At 48.3% G+C, this 19918-nt stretch overlaps 1 protein-coding gene across 10 annotated transcripts in view; it reads left to right on the plus strand.

Moving 5' to 3' along the window:
• Window positions 1–19918, plus strand: part of LOC125953409 (whirlin) — an 86445-nt gene that overhangs the window by 51182 nt on the left and 15345 nt on the right. The gene's annotated exons all lie outside the window — the stretch shown is intronic.

Raw genomic sequence — 19918 nt, forward strand, 5'->3', positions numbered from 1 at the left:
ATGAGTTCGACGTTGCGCGGCGCAGCGAGGTGTTTATTTGTTGTGATCCCTGTTCGGTGCACGCAGCAGGCGGTGAAATGCTCGGGGATGGTGGAACGATGATGAAGAAAAAAAAGTGAAGTTGGAAACAAATTTCCGACCAACTTTTTTTTTCTTCTATGTTTTACCACGCCACTTAAATGGGAACTGTTGACTTTTGATAGACGAGAACGGTACGAGGGGATGCTACCCTTGTTCTCCCGTGTGTGTGTGTGTGTGTGTGTATGTGGTTTGATTCGACGCGCGGGTAAGCCCGCCACTTGTTTGCGTGAAGCCATAGGGCCTAGCGCTACCACCTCACCCCCGGACGGGCTAGGGGCGTTACCGGTTGGAATCAACAAGTTAAACCATGTTTTACTGCCCCGGAGGTAAGGGGAAAAAATGGAAAGGGATTAACGCGACGCTGCGGTTCCCAAAATGGCGTAATAAAAAGGGGTAGAGATCGGAATCGCTGACTCTTTGCCTCGCTGGGAAACGGGGCGTGATCGTGAAGCGATTTCGTGGTGCCCGGAATCGAAGGAGGAACCAGGGAACAGGTAGCTCGATTAATAGGTTGATTCATTAGGACACACCGAGGGCTCGACGACGTTACCCCCTTCTGCTTTCTGTGAATTCTTCTGGTCCGTCTGTCTGTTCTCGTAGGTACAACACTCAATCAGTGCAGAAGAGTCCTCGATTTTAACGGTTCTGCGAGATGATCGATGATGATTTGAATGTCTTTCGTCCTGCGAGAACAAGACATTGTCATTCAGCGTGTCTCGCCTCAGCAGGGCTGCCCGGTAATCGAATACGCGACCAGCTGGCGCGCTCCTTGATTTGCCGGTCCAAAACCGATCTTTCGACAAATCCTTACACTTCACCTCATTAGTCTCGGGCGACGCGAACGGGGACTTTTTACTCTTCTTCTTCTCGTCTTCTTTCTCTGCGGCAGAAGGGAAAGCGAAGAAGCAGATGAACAAATAAGGTCGAGACAGTTCCGCGTCGTCTCGTGCTCGCGCGCGGCGCAAGATTTAAGAGAACAACAAACAGCCCTTTTCAACCGCTTCGTCCTGCCGGAGGTTCCAAGAAGTGGGAAAAAATAATAAGGAAATGTCGAAACTAATTTCACACCCAGACACCACCACCACCAGCAGCTCTGCCCTGCGGACATGGTCGCGATCGCGGGACCCCGCGATGCGAGGGGTCCCGCTCAAGTGGTGCAGCACGCGACGTTCTCCTCATTGACATTCGGTTATTGGGTTTAATGAGCATATCAGCGTGAGCACCGCGTCTGGCCGACCCCTTAAGGATTCCCGAAAAACGAGGAAGTCGCGGTCCTGAAGAAGCGAATGTTGGAAAACGTCGGGGAAAACGTCGCGACGTTTGTTTTCCTCGGCCTTTTTGGCTTCTCTACTTCCTGCAGCAGCAGCAACAGCAACACTAGACCTCTGCAGGCAGCTTGTGCGTTCGCGGTTGATGTTTTTCTATAAATAAACGTTCTGGCACGCGGCAACTCCGGGCCCAGGACTTTGCCAGGATCCCTTCTTCTGGTCGAAGGCGAGCGTCTCGTGAAGTCTACGTCACCTACGCGGACGAACTCGCCCCGAGGGGATGTCCCGGAACCTGAAAAACGCAGCACGAGGAACAGCGAAAGCAAAAAAAGCAAAAATCCAATCCAGTAGTCCTGGGGAATGATAGAGAAAGAGAGAGAGAGAAACACGTTGAAAAGAGAGGCGCTCGCTAGCACGAGACCAGCTCAACGGCTGCCAACCGTTTTCGACCGTGGCCAGTGAGCCAGGCGATCCTTTTTGCTCGATGTCCTTTTGCGCTGGTCGTTGTCGTTTGCACAACGCATGCTGCTGCTGCTGCTGCTGTTGATGCTGCTGCAGGACCCGGGGGTACATCCGACGATCGGGTGTCCGATGCTTTGGCCTCTGTTTTCATTTGCGCACACGCGGACGCACACGCGTCCCTACGGTCGCAACGGGGGCACGTTACCAAGAGCGAGAGAGAAATAGAGAGAGTGAGAATTCATCCTCGGAATCCCGGTACCAACTGGATGCTGATCCGTGGACAGCTGGTCCACGGATATTTTTATAACTCCCGCCGGTGCACGGTCGACCGAAGGGACCTCCAGATTGCTTGGATGCTTTTTACTTTGTTTCCCTTTTTCCGCAGTTTTTCGGCATCCAGCGAACCTAACCTAAACTGACCAAAAGTAGCCGGACCGATTCGAGATGCCCGATAGACCTGGATGCGCGGTCTATTGAGAGGGCGTGTGTGTGTGTGTGGGTGCGGTTAACGGTCGAGCATTAATGTTGCGGAGGGTGTGAGGGATCCTTTCGGTTTCCTCCGAAAAAAAAACAATAAAATAGCACAATCAAAAGAAAGAAGAATTGATCGCCTCTCTGGTAGCCGTGTCGTGTCCGGCGTGTCGTGTACGACACTGCCAATCAATGATAAGCCTCAGATTAAGGCGTTCACGGGATTGGACGTGATTTCGGCCCCTCGGCCACCGTTTGAACGGTCGCCATTCCGTTTCATGGTGAATGGATCCTTTTTGATCGAAATTGATGATTTTAATCCCGATGTTGTTGGTTTCATGCAGCTTGCATGCAGTTCTGTTCTTCCGGAGTTCTTTAGGGCGATGTTTTACAACATCCGATTGGTGACGGTGAACGGTATTTGAATCAGATTTTCGACGTTGTGCAAAAGAATATTTTGCTTTGTTCATTTCGTTAATTCTAATGAATTGAGGATGAGCTCTGGAAAAACACACATCATCCGCTGGGCAACATTTGATCGAAACATAGCACATTTATTCTATAACATCCGTTTGATTCCTCCTTCCTGGGAGCTCTATTCGGAAAACCAACATTTATTAATCGATTTCGTTGCAAACTTGATTTGTACAAAATTTTTAAAAATAATCATTCGAAAACAGAAAGTTTAGTCATTTGGTGAATTCGGCATCAAAATTAATTTGAAGCTTCTCGCATGCATCTCGAGTATTGGAAGGAATCTACTGTAACATTTTTATCAGTCTTTCATTAAAAATTCAGCAACCTACATTTTTAAAGAGAAAAAAATCGATGTTGAAGAAAAAACGATCGATCAATGTTTACTGATTTACTTTTAGAATCGAAATCGATGTTTGGCAATCGAATGGATCCAAAGATCTCTTCAAACGCTGTAAACATAATGATAAAATTTGATCATTTAAAAACATATACTCATCGAACAACGTGCAGCAGAATTATGATCTACATCTTCACCTTTAGAATAATATCGCAATGGTCCTTGTCCTTTGCCAAACCAATTTGCAAACCCTGCCTTACTGCCACACAACATTAATCACTTAATCACCGGCGTGATCAGCTCAGCAAATTTTCCAAAAAAAAAAGGATCCAGAAGAGAGTCATAGCCAACGCGGCAGATGCGAATCGAAACGGCACATGCTCTTCGCTTGCATCGTTTGCACTCGTGGGTGTTTTGGATGTCGCGTGCAAAAGGTGCACAAACGCAAACCCCTTTCCATGCGCATCCATTTCGATGCGGTTGCTCTCGTTGCGAATGCATCCTGCACCAAAACGCAAACACAATCCTTCCGAACGAATGAAAGGTGTTGATTGGTATTCGACCTTCCTGTTGTCCTGCTCACTGCCTCTCGATCAGAACAATCGATCATGGTGCATTCATTTATGCTGGCTGACACGGTGCAAAACTCGAGGAGGGGGTGGATGCATAAAGGGATAGCACAGTTAAAGGATGCAGGCAGCAAACAGAAAAAAGAGGACGAAAAATAAAGAACGCTGCACTCGATTGCCGATTGCAACTGCGCCGGTGCCATGTGGTCCGCTTTGGTAGGTCCAAAGTAACCGAACATTGCGAGCAACGCGCTTCCACTCCAAACATATGCAGGCCACAGACCCGAACAGCGGGTTCGGTCCAGAGGTTTTTGGACGATTTGGATGTTTTCGTTCCCTCTCGGCCTCCCCGGAGGGAATCAGCTGCACGGTACGCATCGCGTTCCATGTTTGCATCGAACGTTTATGCGCACGCCGGGTGTCGAATGCTGGGTGTAAAGATGTGGGTTCGACACTTTTTGCGTCGGCATCACAAAATTGATTCATTAGCCAGTGCCAGTGTGTGCTGGTGCTGGTGTTGATGCTGCCGTCCTGTTCCAGACCTCAAAAAGCCATTTTAATTGATTCACCACGAAAACACGCAGTAGGCGCTGGCGGCGCTGTCTGTTTGAAATGTTAACCACCCTTCGGTGGAAGTTGTTTTGGGTGTTTTTTCCCTTTTCCGTTTCTTTCTTTTGTTTTCGCGTTTTTCCAGCCACGCCTTTTGCGGTTGGGTTTTGTTCCATGCCGTGGTGTTTTGCCGATCCGCAAAGGCACACATAAACACGCAAACGCCGCGTCCTCGAATGAATTATGAACTATGCGGTATGCTTTATCGGTGATCGCAAGGCACTGACTGGCGGCGGCTCCAGACACCGATCCGGAGCCACAACGAACACCGCTAATAGGTTCGTTCCGAGAAGATAAATCTTCTCCGCCTTGGCGTTCGGACTACGATCCGAGACAGGTCCCTGTGTTCGTTCGGGACCAACCGATGCCGCTGCCGCCTCATTATCCTTCCGTTACGCTCGTTGAACGGCTTGCCTGGTGTTGCGCGATTGCGTGTCGAGATGCCACGTGGTACCGGGATCCGATCGCTCGTTCACGGGTCACTGCGGGGCCTTGGGCCCACTGCGAGGACTTGCCCAAAAGGCCATAGGCCATCGGCCCTGCGCTCAACCTCATCGAGGGTCTCTCCAGCGGCTTATCCACGGTCGCTCCTTGAAGCTTAATCCCATTCGCCACAGCCTCTGGACCCCTGGACCAGACAAATCCAAACCCCCGGCCAGAAGGTCTAGCCTAATCGCATTAAGGTGGTGGTGCTCCTGGTGCTCCGGATACTCCGGCTGCCTAAACCGTACCGTGCTGTTTGTCGCTTGCGAGATGCAGATTGAGACGCGTCACCTTTTTGGTGACACAATTTTCGCCACTTTGGGGATTAAATTCGATTCGCTCCCGGGAACCGCTCGATTGTCTGCCATCACGATAAGTAATAAGCGAAGCAATTTCACAAATGGTGAATGAAGTTCGGAGTTTCGTCTTAAGGTTCCTTTTTCCGTTAGGAAGCTCTGACAGATATTCATCTTAATTTTGGTTTGAAATTTCTTTCAGAGAAATGGACTTAAACGGCGTAATGACGAGAGTGGCGCACGCGCCAGCGCATATTAGCTAGGGGACTCCCAAATTTGAATAACGACCGATCGGCGCCTGATCAATCACGCCGTACACGTCAGGACCCCTCGTTAGCGAGAATATCATTAAATTGCTTTCGGTGGCACCCCTCCACAGTGGGTACCAGATTGGCGTGTTTGGATTTTTGGAGAACTTGGGAACTTTCAATTAACCTCCAGACACCGAAACCAACGTTACTGCAGGATTCAACATTCCGGCGCACGTGCCAACCATCGGTGGCACATTACGGCGCATTACCACCCCAAAAAGGCAGTCTTCCAAGATGTTGCCGTTCCGCTGTTCCGCGTGCCGTCTTATGGTGGTAGAACTCCTAGGGCACCCCTCGCACCGAAGACGAAAAGGGTCCCCACTTTTGTACCTTTTCTTTTCGGTTCCCTTGGTTTCCGAGGGGAAACCATTCGATTGCTTTGATAAATGACTCGATCAGCCAAGGAATTCGAGGGTTTCGCTGCAGCATCCTTGGCAGGGACCCTTCATGCCATCCCTGGATCCTTGATCTTTGCGATCCTTTTCTTGAACCGCTTGAAGCGTGAGGTTAGGCCACGTGTGCCAAGCGTGCCCGGACTCGTGCTCATGCGATGACATGCTGATCAAGCGATGAGGGGACCCCGGGTGTCGCACGCGTCTTCAACTTTAACGGAAAATCTTGGGTCACGAGGTCGATAATGAGATGCAGATCGAACATTTTAGGGAAGGGGGGAGGGCATATGTGAACAGCAGTTAATTAAAACGTTGTCAGCAGAAGTGAAGTGATCGACATGTAAATTGGATTCCTTGTACCGTCCTGTAAGCGCATACAAGAGTGATACTCAGGACTGTTAATGGTTTTGGGCTTTTCTCTTTATTATTTGGATCTCTTTGTCCCAGTGGTTCACCCTGTATAAATAATTCTAATCATTGTGTGAGGTAAAGCCTAGGACTTACTGCTAGAAATAACAACCTTCTTACGTACTAGTGCGTTCGATGTACCTACAACGTGTGTGTGTGTGTGGTACCTTCGGCATCTTGAATATCTTTGATTTTGTGCTCATTTGGTTTCGCTCCTGGCATTCACTCTACCTGGCCTAGCGCTAACACTTTATAACTGCCTTCCTGACGTTCCTTGTTGCTAGCTCTCTTGTCAGCAATCACCTACTTCTAACATACATACACACACACATACATGCTTCTATTGCTCAGTCTTTGGGATTGTAACAGAACCCTTCAGGGATTCTGAGGTTCCGAGTGGTTGTGGATCCAACTAGTAGTGGTCTCCCTAAATCTACCATCCTGCTGCACCATAGGTGGGGTCCTCCTGCCTGGTCCTACCAAATGCCTTGAAAACTCCTACCGCAGACTAGCTTCCCATGCCCGATTTACTTGTCTACTTGTAGCAACTAAAAACTAACTCCCTGAGACCGGACAAGCTTCCGAGGTATGACCTCGGGATTCTTCGTTTCCAAAATGTTGACCTCGAGGAATTTACTGTACAATATCCCGTGGTCGTACCCCCACCCGCGGACTCTCAAAAGAAATAAATACTTATTCGGTTAGTTCGGCACGTTGCCCTTACACCCTGCTAGTGCGCCTTCCGGGCAATGTGCAGGAAGAATCCGATGCGATCCTCGCTCTTCTCGCCACACATATTACACTTAAACACATCGTCGTACCCGTGGTAACCCATGTGGATCGTGTACAGGACATCGTCCCGGAACGCAATGTCACAGTACTTGCACTCAAGCGAGCGCTTCTCGGCAGGAGCCCGTTGCTGGACCGCCGACGAGGACGATGGTTCCTTCTGCGTCACCTCCTTACTCTGAACGCTCTCCATAGGTGCCATAATCGCATCGTCTTCCTCCTCAGCCAGATACCGAGAATCGATTCGGTTCGACAGCTCGAGCGGTTCGTCACCGCGCGCCTGTAGACGCTCGAGCTTAAAGGCACGACCCTTGCGGCGACTCCGTTCCCCCGTCTTGCTACCACTCGTTGACGGTGTCTGCGGATGGCTACCGATCGAGCACGGCTCTCGACCACCGTACTCTTCGAACAGACTAGCACTAACGGTGAGACCACCGTTACTCTCGGTGCTCGTCTCCGGTTCACTGTCCTGTGTCTGCTGATGTTGCTGATCGTACGGTGATCCGGATCCGGATTTTTTCAACGCCGATGCCGAACTGTCCGCGGCAGCAGCCGTAATCTGCTTCAACAGTTCCTCACCGAGCGTACTACTGTGGCTGCTACCGTTGCTACTGCTCGAGATGGTTGTCTTAAGCGAGAGATCGTTATCCTCCGATCCGCTGTTGTTGTTGTTGTTGTTGTTGTTGTTGTGGAGGCTAGCCAGCTTTTCGTAGCCCAACTGACCGATCAGATTCTGCGGGAAGTTGGGTGAAAGCTGCGCCATCGCTTGCGCCGCCTGCTGCTGCTGCTGATCGGCAAACATTTGAAAGTTGAGATTAAGGTACGGGAACAGCGGTAGGTTGGCGGCATTGGCCGCATTCTTGAACATGTTCGCAAGGGGATTGGGAAACAGCTGATGTGGTAGCAGGTTCCGTATCAGCCCATTACCACCGACCGATCCCTGGTGGCCACCGGTGGTAGCACCGAGCGGAGTGAAGGGCATACCACCGGCACCACCAGGACTACTACCGTGACTGGGTGGTTGCGGTGTCAGTGGCGTCTGCTGACCGGCCCCTCCCGACTGCTGACTACCATCTCGCTTCTCGCCTTGCTCCTGCTTCTGTTTCTGCTCAGCCCCGGACAGCTTCTGCGACTTGGTCTTCGGTCCACGGCGCGTCCCGTACACATCGATAATCGGCAGAGGGTTCGGCGTACCGTCCAGATTCAGCACCACGTCCGGTTTGTGCGAGTACTTCCGTAGATGCAGCTTGAGCGAGTGACAGTACTTGGTGGCGTAGTTACAATCCGCGCACCGATACTGGAACACATTCGAGTGTGACTTCATGTGCGAGTTCAGCATCGATTTGTTAACGCAGCTGTAGCTACACTTCGGACACTGGAACGGTTTCGAGCGCTGGTGGTTCCGCAGATGGTACTCCAGATGGTGCTTGTACTCCGTCACGAACGGGCACTTCGGGCAGGTCAGCATCTTTTCCGGCTTAATGTGCGTCCGCGTGTGCTCCCAGAAGCTCAGCTTCGTCACCGCGATAAAGTCGCACTGTTTGCACTTGAACTTCTTCACCTGACCGTGCGAGTTCACCTTCGGCTTCCGGATGCCCTCCTCATCCTCGCTACCATCGTACGACTCTTCGCAATCCGATGGTGCGCCCGTGTCCCCCGGATGCCCACCATCTAGACCTTTGATCGGTGTTTCGGTGCCTTCTTTCGGTGACTTTGGTGGTGTTACATCCATCGGTGGTGTGTGCGTAGGGGTTAGGTTGGTCGAGCTACCGTAAACCGTCGTACGGTTCGGTGTCGTTGCCTGACGCAACTGCTGACCAGGTCCGGTCGACGTGCTACCGGGAGGTGGTATCAATAGACCCGAATAACCAGGCGGTGTTAGTGGGTTAAAACCGAGTGGATTGTAGCCCGCCGTTAGGCCCTGGACGGCGTGCTTGGCATCGAAGAAACCAACACCGCCACCAGCGCCTTTGCCGCTCAGCGAGTCCATACTGTCCACGCTCTGTGGTGAGGTTGGGTTCGAGTGCTGATCATTCGACAGCGGTGTATCCTGCTGTGCGTTGTGGTGATGCTGCTGCTGCTGCTGTTGTTGCTGCTGCTGTTGCTGCTGATGATGATGGTGATGAAGAAGATGAAGCTGCTGCTGCAGATGATGATGATGATGCTGATGGTGCCGATGGTAGTCCAGTGGTTCCGATTTGATCTGCAAATCGTACCAATTGCCACTGTTTGACGTCACCGTCGACGGTGTCGTGGAGGTCGCGGCTGCTGGATGCTGGCTCTGCGTTTGCTGCACACCGTTGTGCTGATCCTCGTGATGATGATGTAGCGCAGAAACTCCCGTTGGTGCCACCGTCATGACTGCGTCAAAGTTCTGCATTCTGTAAAAGGGGAAAAAAACGAAACAAAAATGGATAAACCCGTCAGGAATACGCCATGTTTTTTGTTCGCCATCCCTCTGTATGTGTGAGTTTATATTGATATTCCCGGAATGGCGGATGGTGTAAAGCCTCTCTGGAAGATGGCCCCTTGCGTTGGCCAGCATCTTAGGCCAGCACTTTCTCCCCACTTCAGACCAAACAACTGTCAACACTAGCCGTAGTAGTAGTGGTAGTAGTAGTGTGCGTGTGCACTTCTCTCCCGTATTCCCGTAGCCCACAAACCAAACAGAAAACAAAAACAGAAAAAACAATCCAAAGGAAAAAGAGGGAAAACTCCGCGGAACTCCGCGCTGCTGAAGGCCAAACATTGGGGGAGAAGCGTTCGTCCGTCGACGGAAATTAAATGACGTCTACTCTCCTATAGGGTGTGCGTGAGCGTGCGCGACCGTTCGTTTGCTATGTTGTGCGCCTTATTTACCATCCACCCCTTCGCACCCACTCGCCCCCTTGGTTGGTGATTATTTTTATTTTTATCCTGCTTTTTATTTCCTTCTTCCTTTTCGTCTTCATTCAGGAATGGTTGCCTTCCATACACACACACACTCCTGCCATTGCTTTTCCCTGCCCACCAGAACGTGGGGTAGTGTGTATCGGTGTTCTTCTTTCTCCTCTTCTGCTTACACCAGCGTTACATGGAGTGTTTACGAGCCGGTAGTAAGGTACTTCCTGGTGACTGCCTGCCTGCCAAATCGATGGACGTCTTCCATCTACTTCTTCTGCTTGAGTCGTGTTGGAGGGTCTTTCCCCCCATCCCATGGTCCCAAGATGGTTGCCCATCTACAACTCCTCTGTGGACGCCGTTACAGTTGGCGTCTTTTTTTTTTCTGCTACTTTTTTGTCCAATTCCTCTCATCCGCAATCCGCAGAAAATCGATACGCACTCGCGTGGGAATGGCGTACGGTGGTACCGCATCGCCGCTCGTAACTTCCACGTTTTCTCGTGAGGGGTTGTTTTCTCGGTTTTTCCTGCCCGTTGTTTCAGCTGAAGCCCTTTTTTTATTATTTACTTTCCGGTGGTATATAATACGAAAACACCAGAGGGGGAGACGTGGGTGGTGAGGTGGCTTTATGTGATAAAAGATTCAATGCTTAAGTTGGTCGCTTCAGTCGCATAGGCTTTTCGATCAAAACGAGTCCATTCAGATGTGACTAGAGGCAGCATCTATTTTTACGGGAGCGATGCTCGAACGGAAAGGCGATTCTTTTACATCTCTTTCTCTTTTTATCTCTCTTTAGCTCTGTTCAATAACTAAACTTGTAGATAGATTAATGATTTTGACGTCATAGATATTCTGATTATTAGAATTTTGAGTAGTTGAATCCACTCAAACGCCTGTTACGATCATAGAGTACTACGATGTCAACTTTAACGGAGCCATGGACTCGTGGGTTACTTTGTACATCATTTTTTAACTTCATAACAAAAATGAAAGAGTGAAAAGAAACAACAGACAATGGCAGTAGCCTTCTGTTGAGTCAGTTCGAGTCTTTAGTGCGTCAATTAGATCAATTGAATGTCTCAAATAATATGGATGTCTTGTTGATTCTTTACACGAAAAAGGGATTTGCTGTGGCTATAGACTACTATAAGGTCCTATTACACGAAATGACAAAATGTGAAGTTAAAATCGGTCAACGTTGAAAGTGCACGATCATTAAGTGTCTATTTGTTGATCGCAAGATCTACCACGACACTGCAATGAACAAAGGACCATTTAGGATGAAAACAGACGATTAAGCCGTACCGGCAACAACCCGCCTCTTCCTCTAATCGTTTTCACACACCAGCCCCTTTCCTTTCGCTCCAGAACATTCTGAAGCAATAACAAAAACATCAGAAGAACGGTTCCGTACAGGGCACGGCCATTAGGTTGCTTTTTCTCCCGGCACACATTAGACCTATTTCCATATTCATATTTAACCTCTCGGGCATCATTCTGACGGTTGCATCCAAACAACCACCAGGCGGTATGTACATCGCGAAGCGATCACGATGCAGCATCATCCCAGCAAGATCACAGGGAGAGCAGCTCGTAAATATGCGGCCATGTTCGCGACGACGATCGGCCCCTCGGTACGCATCGAAGAAAGCCCCCGGGAACGGCGGCAATCCCGGAATCCGTCGTCGCGACCCTTTCCTTGTCCGGCCCCCGAATCTCCGTACCCTTCATTCCGTACCGATCCTTCTTTCACCACCCACAATACCGATCTACCGATCGCTACGCGTGTGAAAAAGGGTAAACACACACGCACACACGCGCGAGTACAGGGGCTGAAACCCCTGAAGGGATGCAGTGCAGATTCTAAACGGGGGTTTTTCTCGTTTTACGGCTTCTGGGATGAAACCCACAAAACCAACAGAACGGCCCTACGGCGATCACGGTCAACGTACGATGAGATGAGTGAGAAACCGAAAATTCGAGGACGAAAAGTCCTTCCGACCGAGTCCGAGCGGTAGGTAAAGGGTCCAACCTCTTTCGCCAGGACCTCGTGCGTTTGCCTGCTTCCCTGCTTCAAGGTACAGACCAACGATCGGAGTAGGCGATCCAGGCAGGCAGTCTAAGAATGGGCCAAAAGTCAAACTGCAGTCACTCCGCCATAAAGGAGCATTTCGGCGCTGGCCTATCCATTAGGGCCATAAATGAGCTAGCTGACGACCGCGCTAGCCAAACGATTCCGTGCCCTCCAGACTGCCCTACTCGAAGGACTGGGCGGTACTCGATGCCATAAACGCCTCCAAAGATCAGAGAAAGACAAAAGAGTTGCTAGCAAGAAGCATCGTTGTCCTTCGTACTGCATCCTGACGGGGCGTATCTGGGTCAATCAACTTCACCAACCGATCACGGTTACGGTTTTTTCAAGGACAAACTCGGCTCGGACACCATAAATGTCCTGCCGTGCGCTCCGCTGACCAGCTCTGACACACTTACCTGATGTTGATGTTGCAGTGTTAAAGGTGTCGCAAATGACCAGAGCCAATGGCTTTGGCTGTATGTGGACGCTGTTTTCCCGCAGTTTCCTACAGCATTCCTTTATCTCCTACTGGACGTTCGAATACCGGATTCGATCACACGCAGCAGCACCACTTTCTCTCGTTCTCCACAGGGAGTTGCACAAAAAACAACTGAAGACACGGAACGATAAATGTTCTCTGCTCGAGGACGAGTTCGTTGTAAATCAAAACAAAACACTAGCATAAACACACAGGCGCATACACAGCGGTCTAATTATCCTTTCTCTCGATGCACAATGATCTCGGCGGTCCGGTGGTCGCTACTGCAGCGAGTGTCTCTGCTTCTACGCTTCGATTGGTGGTTCACTTCCTTGGTTGGCTTTCCACAAAAAAATACAATAATACGCTTCCACCACACGTGCCAAGCAGATCGGTTCGGATCGGTTCTTGGCCACGGCGACCTCTGCACTCGGTGGTAGCGATTTAAAAACTGATCCGAGATTTTTCGGAACCTGCCCTGCTGCTGCTGCTGCTGCTGCTGCGGCTGTTACCACGACGACCATCATCCCTCGGGAGGGGTAATCGTTTTCTGCTCGCTAGACGGAGGCAACGAGAACCGAAGAGAGAAAGATAGAAAGAGAGAGAACGAGCTCTCTCTCTCTCTCGTTCGCAGGCACATCATTTCGTCCACCTCCTGCACCTCCTTCACAGTCATGTCCTATGGAAGGGCCACCATTGCTTCCAGCATAGCATCATAGTAGCCTCCAGGATCTCGGGACTCTCTTTCTGGTGTGTTACGGTTAATCATCCGGCCTCTGGGTGGAAGCGAGACACCAAGAACGTGCGCTGGATGCGAGGAAAAATTGATTTTTCCTTACTTTTTATGCTCTCTCTCTCTCTCTCTCTCTCTCTCTCTTCATCGCTTCATATCCGTCGTCTTCGTGTCCACTTTCCGTGCGTAGACGAAATCGAAAGTGCGGATTCGTCTAGCGCGCGATGGTGGCCACGGACGAACGATAATGATTCCAGTCAGACCAGGATCCTGGTGCACCCTTTGGCTAACCCCTTTCAGGGTGAACGATGAAGGTCGGCGTACCGTACCAGGGCCCTCCACTTTCACGTGGCCGTTCCGTTGTTGTTGTTGTTGTTGTCGCGAACCTTCGCGTACACTTTCACTGATCAGAACCCGGTGGGTTCCGGTTGTGCTGGATCAGGTTTTCCGTTTCGTAATTCACTTGGACGAGTTTCTGTGGCGCGTGGCCGATGGACGGTACGTAATTAGGGGGGTTGTGGGTTTCAAAACTGCCAACAAAACATAGAGCTGCAGCAAGCCCTAAGCCTAAGCTAAGGGATAAAATGTGGCGGAGTTGGAACCGAGGGATCGATTGTGAAGGGAATTTCCCGCGGAAGATGCGGATTATATCACAATGGTCATCCTGCAAACTTACTGAAACAATAGGCAACCTTGGTGGAAAGTTGGCAACATTCTGTGGAATGAAGGATAAACGCGACCAAATGAGTCATGCTAATACAAGCTGATAATTGTCTAATATCTGATAATCAACGAATCACGGTAAATGATAAATGTTCATGAAAACCGTGCTCATTAATACACAAATTAAAACTTTTCAGGAAACGAATGCGATCCATTTTGTTCAGCCTACTTCGCTTAAAAAGTCTAAAATGTTTCAAAAAATATGACTCACATCATATGTAACTTAAGCTGCGTTAAGAAGTAGGAAGCAAATTAAAGAAGACTTTGTTTAACAGTCTGAAACGTAGGAAAGTCAAATTCCCGGAAGACAATCCAGATTTGTGGGAAAAGTCAATCGAAGTAGCAAAGTCTATAGCACCCTAACTGATTTAAACTGCAAGAAGAATGAAATGAAAGCGAAACTTACCGTTAAATTATTCATTTTTGTGAACAACATGACTTCTTAGAAGCATGTAAGAAGACGTGAAACACATTATTATACTTAGTTTATACTGAGGCGCAGAAAGAGTACAACCATTTTGTTTAAAATACAAGTCAGAAAACAATACTGCGACCAGCTACTTTGATGAATCTTCTAATTTATCCAGTAAAATCTAGACCTAGCTATACGGCCTTGCATGACCGCGAATATGTATTGATGAAAGTAATTCCTGTCGACAACATGGCCTGCCAACGCCAATGACATTTCCCTTGGAATGTGCATCATTGCAAAACTAAAACCACACTCATGAGTTAACCACTTGGGCGAAGCAAATCGTTTTATGGCGATGATTAGCAACAGTAGCACTTCCGGTCAGCCACATCGTGCTCGTAACCATTTATGCCCTCACTACTGCACATTAGTGAGAAAACCTGCTGCTTGTACCGTCGTCGCTGTTTGTGCTGCTCGGCCCTGCGGGTGCAAATGATCACGTCGGACGCGACGGAGTCGATCACATCAAACTGACCACAGCCTGCGGCACGCTTTAATTGCTTTTAAAATGAACTTTAACGAGTCCGCCTGAAGTGAGCAAAGGGAGGAGGAGGAGGATGCACGACGCGGGTGTGACAAATTAATGAAAACCGAAAAACATTTCCAAGCATTAAAAGCACTGCCCGACCCGTAGCAGCGACATCATCGACGCGATCGTCGAGATGAAATATGGAATTCTCGACAACGAATGCGACGACTGATGATGGTTTTTGATGCCATCGATCGGTGGGTGCCTTGTGTTGTTCTGTGGATGTGGAACCGAAGAATGTATTACTTACAGACAGGAGGAGGGTGATGGAGGGGGAGTAGCGCATCCACCGAAGTGCTTCAATCAAACGCAATTAATCGCTTGCGGTAGAAGGAAAAGGAAAATTCGACGAAAGAAGATATGGCGTAAAAGTGCTGGCAAACAACACCACGTGACGCACATGTCAACATTCCAGACCGAACCGCTGGTACTATGTCGCACGTGTGTTTGTGTGTGTGTGTGTGTTTTGGGTGATGCGGTTGAAAGCGAAAACCCCCCCAAAAAAAAAAGAATTCCATCCATTCGCTTAGACAAACCCAAGGATGAGGGCGGTTTGGAAAAATGCTGTCCAAAACATGACCGGATACGTTCGGTATCTTCCGAGGTGAGCGGAGTGTATGGTACCAGGGAGTGCCGGGGCGACGAATACTCCCTCAGGGCTTTTTATGTTTCTTCGCACATTGCGTTGCGTGGCCATAGGAGCACGGCTGCCAACGACACTGCCACTGTCAAAGGCGGAAAAAGGGGAAAAACTCCGATTCTTCTCCGGCAGTCCCGCTTGTGAAAAGGGGGTTATGTGAATGGAGAAAGCGAGGGAGTAAGCTGCAAACGTTCCAGGGTCCAGGCGGCCAGTGTGTGATGAGGAAGATGATTCCCTCCTCCTCCTTCCTCCTGCGGTCCTGCCTACACATTTCCACCGCTCGATGGATTAGTTTTGTGGTTAAGGCTGACTGGCTGGCTATGCTGGGGCGCGAGGAGGCCAACAACAACAACAACAGCAGCAGCAGTGACAGCAAAAAAGAAAATCCATTAGTATGGTTGCTTCGGTTGCCCGATAGTTGGCAAGCGGTGTGGTCATAATACTGCGATGGAACAATAACTCAGTAGCCAGAGGAATTATACTTTCACTTTTACAATGCCTAGAAGATTATGCGAAAATGGCATCAACAACTGTTGCGAATTTATTGCTTGTCAAAACAGCTGAAATTGGATGCCAGTTGCACTTCACCGTAAACCACGGAATGGATGCCAGCGATGAGTAAGGTAGTCGCATAGCGGCTTGCCATCAGTTTTATGCATTTTAGGACCGTATTTTCGTCATTGTCTCGCCCTAATCTAAATTTGTAGGGAGGGTAGCTTGGAACAGTGTTATTATCTACAAAATCTAATAACATGAAGGCATAGAACAAAGCTGTGTTCATATTCTATCATTAGATTCCTGCAGTGAAAGTTGTATCCATTTGAAAGATAAACAAAATGGTCAATATGTATTTATGTGTTACGAATAATTCAATCATTGAAAGATTTGTTATCAATCTCGAATATGCATCTTCATGAATTCATGTATTCTGTAATACTTTCGTAACCCGAAATCCAGCGACGTATTCGAGAATATTGCAAGATTGCTTTCTTGAAGAAAAAAATGTTTTAGTGAATTGAACAATACTACACAACGTCGAGCGCATCTAACAAACTGTTTGACCAAATTTGCGCCACAAAACCCCATAGTTCACGCCGGCCTTCCATCGACATTGGCCGAGTTTGTCATCGTCATGGAAACTCCTTAATGCTTGCGATGATTACAGCGCGAATGAAAAGGGAAAGTATGGCGCTTCCTCTGGCAGCTAATCGCTAGCCGTCCCCAAGAAAAATGCAAGAATAAAAAAGGCATCAGAACCTTTTTCTCTTTCTCTTTCTATCGCACTTTCTCTCTCTGTCAGTTCCCCAACTTCCTATGCGCCTTCCTGTGAGTCTTATGTATTGGCAGCGAGCGCCATTTGTGTGCGAGGAAATCGCTCGAAAAAAGCTCCCCCCCTTTTCGGATTGCCGAGTCCCCTTGCGGCCATGTATTAGTAGCATATCCGTGTCAACACCCATCTTATATCCACCCAAAACCCACACACACACACGCGCGCGCGCGTGTAAAGGAGGGAAATGATGGAAATGGCGGTGGAAAACCAGCCCTGAAATAAACAAAAAAAACGTTATTGAAACGAGAAAAATCGAAACATACATACAACGCCACGACGACTACGATGGCAGTGAGACGCCGTATAGTAGTATTTGTTCCAACGCACCGCCCGGCCGGGCGACAGCAAAGAAGGAATTGAAATCGAAAAGAAGAGAAAAGGAAAAAAACACCAAAAACGAACAAAACATGGACGGCGTCCCCCTTTTTTCGTGACGCAGAGCGAGCATGTTTTTCCGGGCACATTGCTTTCTCTGTCTCTCTCTGTCTGCCACTGGCTCTGCATCGCCGATGACGACGACGACACAATCGACAGCATACGCTGGAAACCCGGGTTTGCCCTTCACGTTTCCCCCTTTGCCGCACTCCCGAAATCGGAACGAAACGGATCGACTCGATGGAACACCCCTCGAACCTACAGCTATTTATTCCATATCCCGCTAGCGCCTCGTCTGGCAACCCTTATACCATGCCGTTACCGTTCGACACGAGGGGAATTCGAACAACAGCTAAGGGACGAATCGAGGAGTACGAGCGAACGATCGAGCGAGGGAGAGAGTGAATCCTGCTTTTTTTACTTTTACATAAACTCTTCCCCCGCCGTCGGAAGCATAAACAGCAGCCGGCACGAAAGGTTTTTATGCTCTCGTTCTCGGCCTCGCGAGGACGCAGAAGATCCCCTTATTTACCTTTTTTTTCGGGGCTTCTTTAGGCGCATTGGGATTGGGCGGTTGTGCGTTGCGTAACGGAACCGTAAACATAAAAAACATCAAAACATCAAACGCGTAAACACACCCCTTTGGAGGGAAATAATAAAAAAAAACCGAACCCTCGTGTCGATCGACGAAGCGGATTGGAGAAAATGGTTGGCGATACTTCCATTTTCGTGTTGGCATCGAAAGGAGCAACGCGAGGATTGTGATGGGGAGTTTTTTATGCTCTATAAAGTGCATAATGCCCTCGTGGTGATGAGAAAATGGCGGAACTCTCCCGATCGATGATTGCGTGAAGTTGAAGCGTTCCATTATTCGATTAGTAAATCGAATTTAGATTCACTTGGAACATATTTAACTCACATATAGCCACTCTATAGTTAGTTATAAATATAGGAATCTTAATGTTTGAAACTTTAAAATATTATTCAATTCGATTAGATTCCAGTATCACATGCAGCCGTCTGTTAATCAATCTTCAGATGCTCCACACTTCAGTTTTAAACATTTTAAGCAAAACGACGCTTGAAATTTCTAATATTATAACCCAATGACGTGTTTTGGATTGCTATTAATGTAATCAAATATGTATTACCCTTTTCGATTTTGAAATAATATCAGGTCTTCTGTTTGGTCTATTAACGAAACATTTAATACATTTGCCGTTATGCTATATTCGAATTTTATTAAATTCTGACAACTTATTACAAATTTTACAGTGTTTTAACAAAAGTAAATTTACTTGTTATCCCCGTTATCGTTCGCTGTGGAAAATTCCTATCGGAAAACCGACTTCCATTAAAAGCATCCAAACTCACATGGGAAGCGCCTTGTTCGCGTTTATTTTGCTGTGGGTCAGCTAATACGGTCGTAAATAACCGTTCCAAGCGACGGCAACGTGTTGCACCGTGTGCGTGGTCGTGGCAATCACCATCACCGCCACCACCACCACCACCATCACCGTCCCAGGCCACCTTCACCCCGACGGACGCCATTTATTTGCTGAGCGATTATTTATGGAAGGATTATTTCTAATCAGTAGGCAAAAGCCTCCTCCAAGTGTCACTATCAAACTGAACGATGAATCGTGCCTCCCGCACCGCTCGCCACACTCCTGCACCGTCATGCATGTTGGAACAAGTTCCTTGTTTTCGTGTTCGATACTTCCCCTCGGTGCTCGTGCATTGCAGTGAGCATGATGCACGCACAATGACACCGGGCGGTATGTTGGGTTCGAGTCGAAAGATTTCTTATCAAACATGGTTCCCCACGGTGCGCAAACATAGTACAGGGCACGGACCGGGAAAAAAGAAATCCCAAGTACCGAGAATGGACCGAGCCGAGATTTAAGACAATCGATTCAAAACGAGGCTGATGACTGGCGGGCTCAGTTGATTTTTTGATAATACAGTTGCGATAGTGCGCATTGTTGGAAACTTGCTTTTAAGGCCCGGCGATGGTGTTGAACGTTCCGCAGCTTTATCTGTCATTTTTGTCGCTTGCGGGCTTCAGTTTTGTGGACGCAGTGATAATGCAGCACGAAACTTGCTCATCGCTGAGGCGTGCAATGAACAACAAATGGTCGAGATGAGTAATTACTTTTTTCCTCAAATGTTGTTTGTCGTGCGGTAGACCAATGCAATACCGTAAGATGTTAGGACTATAAGTTTGAATCAAATATACCTTGTATTACGGGGACATTGAAGACGATAATTTCTTTACGGAAGACTCTTAATTTAATGGGAAATGTGCAAAGGCATGGAAAAAATCGTAATGTATCGTAAGGTCGGAATGTTCGACGATCTGTTGTTAAAGAATATTTTGAGGATAAATATATTCTACTACATATGCCCCTATGCCTACTATGTTGCCAAAATGCCCATAAATTAAAAATTACTATACAACGATTGTATGCATCGCACCATGTTATAGCGAAAAAGCTGCAGAAAAGAAGTTCTGTCTTCATCAAGTCAGTCTCCTGACGCTATCGAAGGATATACTGACTTTGAAATGATTCTTAAAGAAACCAAAAGTACAATTGGATACCATTGTTGTACTTAAATCAATAGTTATCGACAGAAATTGTAAAAGAACTAAATATCTGGCTGCTAAAACCAATCCTGGGGCTTTTTGACAATAGCCGAAGGAAAGAGATATTGGAAGAACGGCATCGA

Source organism: Anopheles darlingi, chromosome 3 (assembly GCF_943734745.1).
Source record: "Anopheles darlingi chromosome 3, idAnoDarlMG_H_01, whole genome shotgun sequence".
Lineage (NCBI taxonomy): Eukaryota > Metazoa > Arthropoda > Insecta > Diptera > Culicidae > Anopheles > Anopheles darlingi.